Raw genomic sequence first — 14,725 nt, forward strand, 5'->3', positions numbered from 1 at the left:
TATTAGTTCTGAATTTTCAGGGGGAAGGCAGGATCTAAAACTTGAGAACAAAGGGGAAAAATAACCATAAAATTGTTTAATAACATGTTAGAGCATTTCTTTTGTGACCACTGAAAATCATTGGACTATCTCAGGAACCATGCATTTATCTGACCAATCTGATAAATGCAAGGTCAGATGTTAGAACATTTCTTTTGTGCCCATTGAAAATCACTTGACTATCACAGGAACCATGCATTTATCTGACCAATAACTAATCAAGGTCAGATATTTGATAGTACTTTAAATTGTAGGAAATAGAAAGGGTTAAGTGATTTTTCCCCCTTTCTGGGAGAAAAAGTTTATGATTCCACTGGCTAGGAGATTTTACCAGTTTTATATCTAATCAAGCAAATTTACTTTAACATTGATATACTCAACAGCTCACTGCCCATCAAATCTATTCTAACTAATAGCAACCCTATAGGACAGAGTACAAACTGCCTTTTTGGGTTTCTGAGAGTATAACTCTTTACAGTATTGGAAAACCTCCTCTTTATCCTACAGAGTAGGGGATGTTTTTAAATCCCAGCATCCCAGCAGGCAACCACCCAAGCCAGGGTATTTTTCAATTACCTTATATGCATGTGAATGTCTAACATTGAATAAGAAAAACCAAAGAAGAATTGATTCATTTGAATGACTGATGGTGAACAACATTGAAAGTACCATAGACTGCTGAAAGGAAAAATAATACATCTGTCTTGGAAGAAGTACATCCAACATGCTCCTTCAAGGTAAGGATGGCGAGCTTTAGTCTCAGGTATTTTGATCAGGTTGCCAGAAGAGACCAGACCCTGGAGAAGGACATCATACTTGGTCAAGTAGAGGAGCCGAGAAAAAGAGAAAGCCCTTCAGTGAGATGGACTTACACAGTGGTTGCAACAATGGGCTCAAACATAGGAAAAACTGTGAGCATAATGCAGGACCAGGCAGTGTTTCAATGTGGTGTGGATAGGTCACCAGGAGTGGGAACTCATTTGGTTGCCACTAACAACAACATACTCAGTCAAGGACCCCTCACAGGGCAGTGGCTAAGTGTGCAGCTACTAATCACAAAGGCTGCTTGCAAACCACGACCATTTCCAAGGGAAAATATACTAGAGTCTGCTCCCATTAAGACTTACAATTGACTGGAAACCATAGGGCCAAGTTTACTCTGTTCTATTGAATCACTAGGAGTTGGCATCAACCAAACAGCAACAGATTTGGGTACTCAGTGAATTTATAAGTTCAAGTTTCTCAAACCCTTTTCAAGCTAGCCCTAGCATTTTCCTATTTCTATCATTAATGAACGAAATAACATTTTGTCTCATGCTCACTTGTCCTATGCTCAGTATTTATTTGTATGAGAGTTATGTTTTCTTTTTCTTAAATTTAATCATTTTATTTGGGGCTCATACAACTTTTTTCAGAATCCATACATAAATCCATTGTGTCAACCACATATATACATTTGTTGCCATCATTATTCTCAAAACATTTGCTTTCTACTTGAGCCCTTGGTATCAGCTCCTCATTTTCCCCTCCCTCCCTGTTTCCACCTCCCTCATGAACCCTTGATAATTTATAAATTATTATTATTTTATCACATCTTGCACTGTCCAATGTCTCCCTTTACCCACTTTTCTATTGTCCATCCCCCAGTTCGGAGGTTATATGTATTTTTAATTACATGTTCTGACAGGTTTGGGTAGTTTTCCCAGGATGTGATCACCACAAGGAACCATTGCAGAGGAAAGAAACCCTGAATTTAGGAATATCATACAGGAAGAACTTTAGAAGTTTTTGACCTTCCTGGTCTACCTCATCCAGAGCTACTAAGACCTGCTATTGAATTCGCACAGACAAAGGCTACTTGGTTGCATATTCTGAGATGTTATATGACAAAGTCTACCTTAGGGCGCATTTTATCGTTGAAAATATTAGACCCTGGTCTTGTCATATCTGTCTGACAGTTGGAAACTGATAGAACATGGCCCTTGTCTTTCAAGAAGGCTGAAAAACCTGGTTTAGGTGCCAGTGGTTGCCTAGAGGGTAAGAGTCCAGTAAACTTTTGTGATGACCTGACTTCAAGTTTAAAGACAAAATTCCAATTTGATCTTCTGATACCATTGTCTGCAAGTCTGAAAAATATAAATGTTGAAGAATAATTGTGGGCTTGCAGATATTTGGACGGTTTCTTAAGTAACAAAATGCAGTGGTGTAGTGGCTACAAAATCACAGAATAAATGGGTGAGATATCAGTGTTTGATAGGGAGGTTTATTGTGCCAACATGGCCAATAGGAACATGTGGGATTAATCAGATTGCAGTTTGATTAGAGGGAAAAGAGATAAATGGCTCTGCAAGGCATGCCCCTCCCTTGCTCTCTGCTGATCTGACCAGCATGTGACTGCTTTAGCTAGTTCTTTTTTTTTAACGTTTTATTAGGGACTCATACAACTCTTATCACTATCCACACATACATCAATTGTATAAAGCACATCTGTACATTCTTTGCCCTAATCATTTTCAAAGCATTTGCTCTCCACTTAAGCTCTTTGCATCAGGTCCTCTTTGTTCCCCTCCCTCCCCGCTCCCCCTTCCTTCATGAGCCCTTGATAATTGATCAATTATTATTGTGTCATATCTTGCCCTCTCTGGCACCTCCCTTCACCCCCTTTTCTGTTGTCCATCCCACAGGGAGGAGGTCACATGTATATCCTTGTAATCGGTTCCCTCTTTCCAACCCACTCACCCTCTACCCTCCCAGTATCACCCCTCACACCCCTGGTCATGAAGGTATCATCCACCCTGGATTCCTGTGCCTCCAGCTCCTATCTGCACCAGTGTACAACCTCTGCTCTATCCAGACTTGCAAGGTAGAATTTGGATCAGGGTATTGGGGGGGAGGGGGAAGGAAGCATTTAGGAACTGGAGGAAAGCTTTATTCTTCATCGGTGCTACGTCGCACCCTGACTGACTCATCTCCTCCTCTAGACCCCTCTGTGAGGGAATCTCCAGTGGCCAAAAAATGGCCTTTGCGTCTCCACTCTGCACTTCCCCCTTCATTCACTATGATAAGATTTTTTTTTTTATGATGCCTTATACCTGATCCCTTTGACACCTCGTGATCGCACAGGCTGGTGTGCTTCTTCCATGTGGGCTTTGTTGCTTCTGAGCTAGATGGCCACTTGTTCACCTTCAAGCCTTTAAGACCCCAGACACTATCTCTTTTGATAGCCAGGCACCATCAGCTTTCTTCACCACATTTGCTTATGCACCCGTTTGTCCTCCGCGATCGTATTATGGAGGTGTGCACCCAATGATATGATTTTTTGTTCTTTGATGCCTGGTAACTGATCCCTTCAGAACCACGTGATCACACAGGCTGGTGTGTTGTGAGCTATTCTACATGTGGGACTAACTAACCCATGGATCCTGTGGCTAGGACTTCAGGTTACTTCAAGACATGATTCGCTATGCAGATGGTGTGCACATTGCTTGAGCTTGAGGTTGGTGGATCCTGTCACCGTGCATTGGCTAAATTTGATATCCCAAACAGGCCTGCTTCGCTAATCTCCAGAACTGCAGACTGTTGGTGTCCCACCCTGTTGTTTGCTGCTTGTGGATAGACTGCATGCGTGCATTGCCTGAAGGAAGACTCAGCTGTCTGACTGCCCTCATGAGTTGAAGGACATCCAGTATATAAACTGTTCCACAGAACTGAGTTGAACTGAGCCCACTGTACTGCTGTGTGGACTAATTAGCTATTAAATTCCTTTGTTATATATATATATATATATATATATATATATATATGCAAAATCATAAGTGTCCTGATTTTGTTTCTCTAGAGAAGTCTACCTAACTCTGCCAGTGGTCTGTATTTCTTTTGTTTATATCAAGGTAAATACGTATAAAAAATGGATTAGGATGAAAACTAAACAGTTTCAGGGGGTTGTTGATATACCAGTTCTTTGAATTTGTTTTAGTCTGTCTGAGCTTCAAAACGTTAATGGGGAAAAGGAATTCAAACATATTAACAACCTTTGATAGGCAGGTAACACAACCTTGTTCCTTTTAAGCTACAAAGAATTTAAACATTTTGCAAGAAATACAGCCAGAATGTCCTTAGAAGTGAGGAGGGCACTACTTTATCCTAAGTACTTTGGGTATGCTATCAGAAAAGACAAGTCTCTGGAAAAGGACACCATGCTTGGTAAAGTTAGATGGTCAACCAAAAAGAGGAATGCTCTTTGAGAGATGGTCTGCCTCCGTGGCTGCAACAATGGCGGGCACAGAACCAGCAGTGTTTTATTCTGCTGTACATAAGGTCACTAAGAGTGCGAATCAACTTGGCACTTATCAATAACAAAATGGCCCTCTACATTTGCACAGTCTAACTCTTCCTCCCAGAAAGGAAATAATGAATCATGGCCAACATTTTGCTTATATTTGTAATCTTATTCATTTGTGAATGCCTTCTTGGAGGACATTCTTAGAGATTGATCGAGCATGTGAATCTGTTATTTGTCTACAATACTGTATTGTAAAATATAATTCAAATGGACTAATTGTCAATCAGAAAGAAAAATGCAAATTGGTGTCAGACTAACAATTAGTAATTATAAAATTACCCTAATAGCATTTTTGGGAAATTATTTTTAAAACTTGGTAAATAAATGCAGAATTATATCTGGATCCAAGTTTATATATACATTTAATGCTTCTAATCAAAGTGAATCAGACTATTTTGACAATTTTTGGTTGACAAATTTGAAAATAAATATGCCACCAGTGACCAAATCACAATATGGAACATACAACACTAGCTGTGTTACTCTGGATTTCCAAAAAGCAAACCATGAGTTCCAGAATTTGCCTGGAAAATGTTTACTTGGAAGATGATCTCACAATGTACTGTCCCTAAGAGTTCGCAAACGAAACCAAAGAACCAAACTCATTGCCATCCAGTCAAAGCTGACTCATAACGACCCCCTGTGGGTATCCGAGACATAAACTGTTTACTGGAGTCCACAACTCCCATGGAGCTTGTGGTGGTTTCAAACTGCTGACCATTCTGATCACAGCCCAACACATAACTGCTGCACCACCAAGGCTTCTTAGGTGACCCCACAGATAGTATAAACTTGATACCACTCCCCAACAAAGGAACTCACTTCCACTGAGTCATTTCCAACTCACACTACCATACAGAACAGAGTGGCATTTCCCCAGTGAGTTTACAAAGCTGTACATATTTTCAGGAGCAGAAAATCTCAGATTCCTCCCATGGAGCAGCTAGTGGATACAAACTGTGGTTAGTTAGCACAACACACAGCCCACTAAGTCACTGGGGCTTGCTTAGTAGCTGGAAAACTACCTCAAGCAAAGTGATACAGAAAAAATGTCTGCATGTAAAACTCTTCGTGTTGAGCTCCATGACAGGCCACCAAAAGCCTCTGCTACATAAGCGAATAATGTTTTGTAAAACGTGTGCTTTTCTTTTTCATGAGAAGCCTAATTATTTTTGAAATTCCCAAACATCTCTAGACACATTTTAATGAGAGATAATTGAACATTTTTCGCACATGACATTGGTGTATGTCTAAATCAAAGATCAGTTCTAACAAACCACAGACAATTTCTACTGTCATGACTAATGTAAATTCATGATTGCCATTTCTTGGACAAATATTTTTATTGTGAATTAGATTAAAGTTACAGTGCAGATAATCAGTTTTATAATCCACAATTCACACATATTTTATTTCATCTCATTCATTGCAATTCCCTTGATGTACTTATGCCCCAGTTCCTCCCTGTGTTCCAGTTTCCATTTTTTTCTAATTCCCCGGATTTTGTCGTGCGCTGCTATTTTGATCTTCATTGTGGGAGTATTCTAAGGTGTACATACCTCTCTAGTTGTATGGTTCTCTTCATAGTCCTGTTTGAAAATTGACTCATGGGATAAATTCCATCCCAGGCCCGAAGTGGAGTTGACAAAATTTTAATGCCCATAATGATTGTATGCCTTTGTTGCTATATTGTCAACTTAATACAATTCCCAAGTTCCCCAAATTACTTCAAGATCCAGAAGCAATATTATATTGATATAGTTTATAACAAGATTTTGGTTACCTGGAAACATTTTAAAATTAAAAATTCATTGAGATAGAGAGCAAATATCATCAAGTAAAGTATTTGCTTGTTTAAACCTTCTTGTATTTACATTTCATAAAGCTCTAATTAAGATGGAAAATCCATTGTGGTTTATGTCTCGATTTTTAATGTGCAAATAATGTTATGAGGTTAAGCAAAAAAGAATTTCTTCAAGACTCATAAACTTTTATTAAACTAAACATTAAAATATAAAGCTATTGTTTTTGAACATATCCACAAGCTAGGCCGATACATTTCTAAACGTGCTGTTTCCCTCTCTCTGCCCCTTCCCCAAGGAATTCTGCACTCTTCAAATTATAGAACTTCAAATGATAAAACCAGGCACTTTGGCATCCTTGGGAGACACATCATGCCCCATATAAGTGCTGTTTTATTTGGGGGAACAAAAAGAAATTTGAAGCACACTATCAGAGCTGTAGAGTGTATGGTGCAAGCTGTCCAAAGAAATTCTCCTGGGACAGTCTTTGTTATCCCTGAAGAATGAGCAGGTGTCTTAGCATGACAGAAAAAAAATTCCTTGCCACAACATGTCAGTTTCTCACCAATGCAGTTTTCATTTTTATTAATATTTATTCCTGTGCTTTTCAAGAAAATCTATCAAAACTACCCATTTGGAGTTTTCATAGAGGCCCTTTATAAGATTGAAGAATGTTTCTACTATTCTTATTTAGCTGAGAGAAAAAACCAGAAATGGGTTTTGATTGGAGTCAAATGTTTTCTTTATTGAAATGATAACATGGTTTTCTAGTTTATCCTTTGAATATACTGATATGTTTTTAAAATTATAAACCATCCTTGAATTGCTATGAATAAACCCTGCTCAGTCATAATTCACTTTCCTATTTATATATTATCTATTTGTTGATATTTTGTTAGGGATTTTGGGGTCAATATTCATGAGTTACATTGGATTAAAATATTCTTTTTGGTATTAGTTATGTTAGCTAATTAAATGCAGTAATGTAGACTTTTATATTTGTTGAAAAGCTTTAAGACTGAGCTTGTTCCTTCTTAGAATGTTTGATAGAACTCAGCAGCAGAATATTTTTTGCAAGGGGAGAGCTTTGGATATAATTTATTTGATATGAGTTTTAGAATTCTTTATTATAAGTGTTAATTTAAGCAAACGGTCTTTTTAAAAATGCATGTCTATTTATACAAAATTTTAAAATGTGTTGGCACAAAGTTGCTCATATTGTTCTTATATTAACATTTTAATATCTGCCCTATAAGTGGTGATACATTCTTTCCAGAGATTGATAATTCACTCCCCCCACCCATTTTTGTCTTGATCAGTGTAGCTAGGAGCTTGTCAATTTTTAAAATCTTTTCAAAATGTCAACTTTGGGCTTTGTTCATTTCCTGTATTGTTTTCACGGTTTTGTGCATCATTTCCACTCCCTTTTCTCAGCTTATTTTATATTTATTTTTTGTATTTGCATTTTAAGGTCACTGATTTTATTTTTAAATACAAATATTTCAACTATAAGTGAGCCCCTAAGCTGCTTGATTTATGTCTCATAAATTTAAATGTGCTGTTTGCCATTGTCATTCTGCTCAAAATATTGTCTAATTTCCTGCACAGTTTCACCTTCCACCAATTAATTATTTAGAAGTATGTTGATTTCTTTTCCAACCTGTGGTATATTTCCAGATATTTTAATTTGTTCTTTTACTTATTTATGGTCAGAAAAATACACTATTTATGGAAATCTGAGTCTCTAAGTATCTTGGTGAGTGAGCCATATGCACTTGAGAAGAAGGTGCCATCTATTGTTGTTGAATGTTTAAAAAAAAGGCAGTTTATAGTGGCTTTCATATATTCTATATACTTATTGATCTGTTGCCTAGTTATTCCATTAATTGTTGAGAGGTGATAAAAATCCCTATTGCAAGCATTGAATTGCCTATTTCCTCCTTTAATTCTGTCAATTCCAATTTTGAATATCCTAAGGGTCTTACTAAGGCATTGTCATTGCCCTTGGTTGTTTTCTTGATGAACCCATCATTCTCTTTTATCATTATGAAATATCCCTCCCTTCTTGTGGTAAATTTTTTGATAAAGAAGTATATTTTACCTGATACAAGCATCTCAAATTTCACTGCATTTTGTTTGCATGATGCACTTTTCCATATATTTACTTCCAACCTAGGTGTGTTTTATAAAGTGCCCTTTTAGTTGGAAGCTTATAGTCAGAATTGAGTATATGGCAATGAGAATTGAGTCTTAAGTTTTATACATTCTGAGAACTTGATTTTTAATGGAAGTGTTGAATTGATTGCTTATTGTGGTAGTTCATATGATTTTGTTTGTATTTACCCCTATATTACTGGTTCTGTACTTTGTCTCCTTGTTTGTATTCCTTGGGTCCCTCTCTCTAATCTTCTTTCAGAATCCTTGCTTTTTTGTATTCCATTACATTTTTTAAATTATCATTTTAGCTAGATTTCTGCATTGAGAAGAGGACTTACATGTTTAAAAATAATTGCATCTCTTGTGTATACCAAAAACAACAACAACCAACATCCTCACTGCCATCGAGTCAGTTCGGGCTGATAGCAAGCCTAGAGAACAGAGTACAACTGTTACTGAGACTGTAACTCTTTATGGAAGTATTTGCTCAGCATATATAGTGACTAACTGTAGTAAAAGGATACACACCAGAATCACAATTTTCCTGAATTTTTCCTCTTGTTATCTTAAAATGACTACCCCTTGCTGTATGCGGGTCTCATTTGAGTATAATAAATGTTCTGGAATTCTCAATGTAACCCATAATTTGTTATAATCCACAAAGCCAAATGCCCTTACATAATCCATAAAATAAAAGTAAACATTTTTCTGGTATTCTTAGCTTTTAGCCAAGCTCTACCTGTCATAAGCAATAACTTTCATTATTTATTCTCTTCTGAAAGCATCTTAAAATTTTGTCATCTCCTGTCAATATGTTACTGCAACTGCTTTTGAATTGTCTTCAGTAAAATTTTGTTTGCCTGTAATATTATTGATATTGTTTGATAATTTTGCATTTAATTGGGTCACCTTTCTTTGTAATACATATCAATATGGATCGATTCCTGTAAGTTGGCCAAGGAGCTGTCTTCCAAATTTCTTGACATAGCCAAGTGAGTGCTTTCAGGGCAGTATCAATTTGTTGAAACATTTAAATCAGTATTCCTTTAATTCCTGTAGCCTTTGTTTTTGCTAGAGATATGCCAAACAAAACAAAAATGAGCTATCACCTTACCTTAACATTAGTGACAAAGTTACTAAAAAAAAAAAACCCAAGAGGTAGAAAGCAGCAAATGCTTGTTGTGGATAGAGTTTGAACTTTCATAAATAAACTATGTTCCAATTCTTAATTTAATGCTATGAATGTTTTAAAAAATAACAATGAATCTGTGGAACTCCTTATAATATGGATGAAATTGGAGCACATTATGGATAAACAAACTATGGTACATACGCATAGTGAAATAAGTCAGTCACAAAGGACCAATATTATATTTGAGCCCGATTCTAAAAAGTCACCCAAAAGGCCCATTCCTGCTAAAACTGTAAGGTGGTATACAATTGTGGATATCTATATAGAACTCCCTCAAAAGGAAATTGATGTACCATATAACCCAACCATCCTACTACTTGCTATGTATCTGAGAGAACTAAAAGTCAGGAAATGAACAGATATATGCAGACACATGTGCATTCCAACACCCATAGTATACAATGTAGGTGAATCCACAAGAGCAAAAGATATACACAAAACTTAAATGTCCATCAATGGCAGATGGATAAACAAGCTATGTTACATATTTACAATTAAATATTATACAATACTAAAGAATAACACTGAATCTGCCTAGCACCTTATAACATGAAGCTGGAGGATATTATGTTGAGTGAAGAAAGCCAATTACTAAAGGATCAGTACAATATTTTGAGCACTGTTGTAAAATGTCAAGAAAAAGTTTTAAAACAAAATGAAAAATTCTTGAAGGTTATCAGCAGTGGGAGAGAGAGAGAGACAGTGAAGTTATAGTTAGAAGAGAGAAGCATGTTAACTTACATGAAGGGGAAGTTAATATAGGAAAAAGAGGGAGGCAAACTGCAATCCTCATGTTCAGTAGTTTGAAACCACCAGCAGCTCCATGGGAGAAAGCCTGGGTTTTCTACTCTCATAATTAGTCTCAGAAACACAGGGGGTTCACTCTGAGCCAACATGGACTCGATAGCAATGACATACATAGATTCACTCCAGAGTAGCTATAATCTATGATTCTGAGCATACTTCATCACCGTTTTCACCCTTACTGATATTTATAATACTCAGATTATGATTTCTGGACTTAGGAGGCTCTTATTGTTCTCCTCTCACCTGTCTGGCTACTCTGTCAAATCTCCTTTGCAGGCTTACCATCTTGTACCTGATTATTCTATAGTACAGTTTCTGATGTCTCCGTCAGGTCGAGGATACACACATACACGCACACATACATGGAAGTGTTTTTACAAAGCTATGCATTTAAATTTTTTAGCAAAACAACCTTATCACCTTCAATGCTCTCCATTACACTTACACATTTGTCAAATCTGTGATTCCATTTTTAAAAACTTTTTTTTGGCTCATCTGTATGGGTGGCTGACAGCACTTCCCCTCCCCCCTTTTTTTTACCTCTTCTATGTTGTCGTCAAATTGCTGTTCCTTCATGTTCCTCTGCATTTGAGGAAAGAAAAACTAGTCCCAAAGAATAAGGTCAAGTGAGTAAGATGCATGGGGCAAGTGAGGCATGTTGTTTTTGCCCAAAATTGGCACACTGAGTTGGCTGCATGAGCAGGTGCATTGTCATGGTGGCAAAACCAGTCGCCTGTCTGCCGTAAATCAGGTCGGTTACACAATCTTTTCAGAACCTCTAAATAGAAAGCTTGATTAACAGTCTGACCAGGTGGAATGAACTCCCAATGAACTATCCCTCTCACATTAAAAAAAAATAGAATGAGCATCGTCTTGATCTTTGATTTCACTTGAGGAGCTTTTTTGGGTGTGAGGTGACAATGGCATCTTCCACTGGTTTGACTGATGTTTGTTTTCAGGGTCATAAGAATAGCACCATGTCTTATCATCAGTAATGACCTTGGGGGAAAACTTATTAGCCGCTCTTTCAAAGCATGGCATATTTCCACTCAATGCCCTTTTTCCTGGTTACATCAAATCCATGGCACACATTTCAAAGCAACCCTTCTCATTCCCAAATCTTCCATTAAAATTCACCGAACCAAGCACCAAGACAGTCCTGACAACTTCCCTATCCCTTCAGTGGCCTGTCGTCTGTCTTTAAGCACAAGTGCATGAATTTTGTTGACATTCTCAACCGTTCAGGAAGTTGACAGATGGTCAGAACTAGGTTTGTCATGGATCAACACTTCTTTTTTTGAAACAAGAAAATCAATTCTACACTTGGGTTTTTCCTATAGCACTGTCCTTGTAAGCTATGTTCAACGTCATGACAGTTTCTGTCGCATTTTTCCTGAGCAGGAAACAAAATTTCACAGCCACACACTGTTCCCTTAATTGGATGTCACACACACCAAAAAACAAGGTTCCAGTGAAACTGCTTTTATGAAAAAAGTTACTGTGACCAGAGAGAACCTTCCCAGGTGACGCCACTGGGTGCACTACCTCAGAGCAATTCTCTCAATGCTTGCCTACTGGGAAAAATGTGTACTACAAAAATTCTATCCAGAGGAGATGTTTTTCTGGAATTTTTGTGGGGGTAACCCCTTGTGTATGTGTGTGTGCATGTATATAATATTATGATACATTACATGCTATACACTATTGCATAAATTATATAAATATGATTATATAATATTGTGTGAATATATGAAATATCACATATTTACAAATTATATGGCTCTATATTAGATATTATGCATATAAAATCTTTGAAACCTAAGAATATCTAGAGAGCTGCTTAAATGGCATCAATGTTCTCCTAATGATTTCATAAATATTTTAAGTTCCGTATGTTTCAGAGAAAAATCACGATATTTTTCTCAAGCTGGTCCTCTTCGTAGATTCTCTGTCTCAGTGAAAGATGCCACTGTAGATCCAGCGCACACTGCAATACTGAAGAATCGCTACTGTCTTTAACTCTCTTTTACCCACTCTGTATTTTTGCCATTTTTACATTCCAGCAGCCATGCAAATTAATTGGCTTCTTTCTGTCTTCACCACCATTCAAATACAAGTAACAACCATTTAAATTACATGTACAAGCATCTGCCAGAAATTCAAGTAGGTTTCAGAAAAGGGCAAGGCAGAAGGTATCACTGCTGACATCTGATGGATGGATCCTGGCTGAAAGTGGAGAATATCAGTAAAGTATTTACATGTGTTTTATTGACAATGCAAAGGCATTCGACCATGTGGCTCATTAAAAACTATACATAACACTAAGAAGAATGAGAATTCCAGAACACTTCATTGTGTTCACGTGGAACCTATGTGTGGATCAAGAGGCAGTTAAAACATGGTAGTAATGCTTAGCTTAAAATTAGGAAAGGTGTGTGTCAAGGTTGTATCTGTTTACCATAGTTACTCAATCTATGCTGAGAAAATAATCAGAGAAATTGGACCATATGAAAAAGAATATGGTGGCATCAGGTTTGGGTAAAGGCTTTTTAACAAACTGCGATATGCAGATGAAACAACTTTGTTTACTAAAAGTGAGGACTTGATGTGCTGGCCGATGAAAATTGAAACCAACAAAGGAACAAAAAACTGTAGCATCAAGTATGGATGGAAGCTCAATGTAAACAAAAGCAAACATCTTTACTTTGGGCTAACCAAAAAACTCCATGATAAATGTAGAAAATATTTAAATTTTCAAGGATTTAAATTTGCTTGGATCCACAGTCAACACACATGGAAGCAGAGTCAAGAAATCAAATGACACTAGACAAGTCTGCTGCATAAGGCGTCTTTATAATGTTGACAGCAAAGGATGTCACTTTGAGGACTAAGGTGTTCTTTCCCCAAGCCATGGTATTTTCAATGTTGTCATATGCATACCAAAGTCGGGCAATAAATAGGACAAATCACAGAAGAATCAATGTATTTGAACTGTGGTGTTGGAGAAGAATATTAAAAGCATCATATATGGTTAAAAGAACAAATCAATCTGTGCTGGAAGAAGTACAGCCAGAATATTCCTTGGAAGCAAGGATGGCGAGACACCATCTCAAGTAATTTGGACATATTGTTAGGAGAGACCAGTCCCTGGAGAAGGACAGCATGCTTTGTAAAGCAGAGGGGCAGCAAAAAAGAGGAAGACCTCCAATGAGATGGACTGACCTAGTGGTTGTAACAATGACTCACAATTATAGGGATGGTGCAGGACCAGTTGGTGTTTGCTTCTGTTATACACAGATTGGCTTTGATATAGAACTGACTTGATGACATCTAATAACAACCATCTCTAAACAACCTCCAAACTAAAAATAAAACAAGAGAAAATTCATGAGATTTAAAGGTCTTTTTATGATGTGACAGTTGCTTTGGGAGTGCAAATACACAGAGGGTATTGTTGCTGGGACCCATTACCAAGACCTGAGGTTATAAGTACTCTTAGCCCCATGACAGTCTGCCATGCTAGTTGCCTTCATTGTCATTTTATATTAATTCTTGTGTCTATTTAATTAATGGCATTCTTTCTTTCAAGGACATAAGTTTCATCAGGGCTGAGGCTGTATCTACCTTGTTCACTTTGAATCCTCAAGAACTAGCACTGTTGCGTCTGCTCTGACACATAACTGAATGAAACACTATCCTGGTTGGTGTTTTCCTCACAACGGTTCTAGGTTTGAGCCCATTGATGGAACCGCTGTGTCAATCCATCTTTTCGAGGGCCCTCTTCATTGTGTTGTCTTGCTATTTTGCAGGCATAGTACCTGGAATATCATAGGTCCTCAATCTATTGTTTGAACAATTGAATTAATACGTGAGTGGAACCAATGAGGGTGAGAACGTGCTTATAGGTATTAAGAAATAGAAAATGCCACCCTCCTTGATTGGATTTAAGAGGACAATAGAATAGTGTTACCATGATTGTGAAAGAATGTCACTTACGTTCAGTCAGTTAATGAGTTCCTTTATAGAAACACCTGGATCCCTTTATAGTTCTGATTTCCAAATTCGAACTTGAAATGCATCAAAAACAACCAGAAAAAACACCATAATAACCGTATGCCCCATTCTACTGCCACACTGAACACGTAAGAAACAAACGCACGGGAATGTGCCCTTTATGTGGATTTTCAGCACGGAGTGAAATATTGCTTTGAGCCTTCCAAATCTCTCTGTAATACAGTACTGACAGATGGGGAAGTTAATTCATAACCTTGCAACAATTTTTTGCTCTCAAAAATCATAGAAAGAAGTGGATCATCTTTAAAAACCTGACTGAACCATCCAGATAGCTTTCTATATACTTGTAAATGATACAGCCCCATCTTCTCT

This window comes from Tenrec ecaudatus, chromosome X (genome assembly GCF_050624435.1).
Source record: "Tenrec ecaudatus isolate mTenEca1 chromosome X, mTenEca1.hap1, whole genome shotgun sequence".
NCBI classification, from domain to species: Eukaryota; Metazoa; Chordata; class Mammalia; order Afrosoricida; family Tenrecidae; genus Tenrec; species Tenrec ecaudatus.